Here is a 2,546-nt window from a genome sequence, read left to right as displayed (position 1 = left end):
TTGATTATTTTTCTGCAGACAGTATTTTCTTTGACACCAGAGAAATGTGGAACAACAAGAAGGTCTAGAAGCTTCAGTGTCAAGGCAGGGACAGGAGCGATAATAACCGTGGCCTGCCAAAATATGCAACTCGTGCCAGATCTGTGTCAAACACAAACACATAAATGAAACTTAACAGGCTCATCACGTGATTTAAAAGAAAAAGCACAGAGCGAAGTGCTGTTTCTGTCAGCTGATGGAGCTCTAACATCATACAAGACTTGATAAGAACTGATGGCTGCAGTTTCCACCAGTTTAGTTTTTTGATCTTCTATTACAAACAGGAGCAGCAGAATTTTGCACAGAGACAAAAGAAAATCAAGTGCCGTTATGTTCAGTGTGGCTTACAGTTGAAGTCTGGTCCAGAAAATGTTCTAATCTGGAAGGTTTCATTTCCACGTCTGTAAAACATTTAATAGCCCCCAAAATCAAATAATGATTCAGGCACATTGCATTGCATCTTGTATACTCAACATGTGTGTGTTACATAAAAGATACCCAATCCAAGTGCCTTCAGAATAATAAAGTGTGTGTGTTAGAAGTTAAATATGGATGCTCATGTGCCTGTCAGGTCAGAGAGAGAGAGTGTTTGTGTGTCGTCCATTTCAAAACAACAAAGAAAGACACAAAATGGCAGCACACAGGTGTTGTCAGAGTGAAGGGTGTGGCACATTGACAACAAGCGTTACAATGTATTTTTGTGACTGTCATACTGCATGCACTTTAGATTGGGAACTTTACTTTGCAGACAATGCTTGGGAACTGAATAAAAAACACTGTACAAGCAGGAAAGAATTACATAAAGTTGTAATTTAGATCCAAGAAAAAATTAACATAAAGATCACAGCAGAACAAAATAAGACAGGCACAAAGAGAGAAATATACATCTTCTTCCACCTTCTAAGATAATTGTAATACATTTATTGAGTCAATCTTTATTTCTTATGCATCAAGAAAAAAGCTTATCATTTTAATAAACTATGTTGTTGAAGAGTTTCTTCTCAAATCAGATGCGTTCATAAAACTATTTTCACTGCAAAGGGCAAAAGAGGTATAATAAACAGCCCTACAACCAAAGTAATACTTTGTCTGCATTCACTCCTTGTATTTTCACTTTTCATTCCAACAGTATGGATGAATGAATGAGCAGAACACTTCACATACAATGCATGAACAATGAGCAAACAGGAATAAATGACAAATAATGAACAAAAAAACATCATTTTAACAGCTAGATGAAGACAGCAGTGTTGTCTTTTATTGTCCTTTGGGTAATATTTAGTTGAGAAGTATTCTTGAATTTAGTAGTAACAATTACGTATGTAGAGATATTCATGACCTAAAGGTTTTAGTTAGTTGAACTAGTGTTTCTATTTCTTTAATGTATTTGTTGTATTTTTGTAGATCTGAGACTTCATCTGATGCTTTGAGGATCACCTGCATGTTGTACTGTATGGCTTTAAAGCAAGCCTTTTATATGCACATTTTGTCACCACACAACTGAAATTAATTAAATATATTTTACTTTTATATGGTCAAAACGTTGAACTGCAATAAGGCTTTAAAGCAGCTCACTGATGTGAAGGATGACATCATAACCAGACCTGAAAAGCAGCAATCATTTGGTACAGAAAACACATTAACACAGTTTACTTGAACAGTGCTCTTTGAAGGCAAAGGGTGGTCACACCAAATATTGATTAGATGTAGGCTAGATTTTTCTTCTGGTTACTCACTTTGTATTTTGTTAACTGATAAACATAATCTATTACAAGCATTCTTTGCAGCAAAATAAAATCAGCATCAGGTGTTTAAACATCAACAGAGGTGTTACATTTCTCCTATTTCAGCAGTTTTCGGCTACCACAGCCTGAATTTCCATTGGGTCAGATGAAAGTGTTAACGCCCCTTCCTTATTTCACTCCAGTCGTCATTTCACTGACATTACAGTCATTTCTTTATTAGATAAACTTCACTTTGCAAGGTGCAACATCACACACACCTCCACCGTGTATTGGTACTGTGTAATGGTGAGGAAGATGAGTTTAGCCCACAACAATAGAGACTTTAATCGTGGTTTGGACGTATTCAGATGGGCTATAAAACTGGCCCGTTAATTAAGATCTCCTCCCTAAAATCACCGAGGATGCAGGTCTCGCTGTATGAACGTAGGCTAATGCTGTTTGTATTAATAACTTCATTTCAGCTGCAACTGCAGTGGAACAGGTCGGGATGAAATGTAAAAATATAGCCTAGGCTACTTTTCATCATGAACACTGAGTAAGCTACAGATGTGATGTGTAGTCCAGGCATAGCTACAGGGTAACCTCGAGTTAACAACGAGCATAAGCTGCTCAGAGCAGTTTATGCAGCCTAAACTGCCAAGGCAACAGACCTCAGTTAACATCCACCATCCACCTTTCGTAGAACGGGTTAATCGGGAAGTTACACCCGACGTCACAGAGCCAGAAGTTACCAGTTACCTCGCTTCGTAATAGCCTACAGGT

This window comes from Micropterus dolomieu, linkage group LG09, assembly GCF_021292245.1.
Source record: "Micropterus dolomieu isolate WLL.071019.BEF.003 ecotype Adirondacks linkage group LG09, ASM2129224v1, whole genome shotgun sequence".
NCBI classification, from domain to species: domain Eukaryota; kingdom Metazoa; phylum Chordata; class Actinopteri; order Centrarchiformes; family Centrarchidae; genus Micropterus; species Micropterus dolomieu.
The sequence above is the reverse complement of the archived record's forward strand: the minus strand, read 5'-3'. Positions refer to the sequence as shown.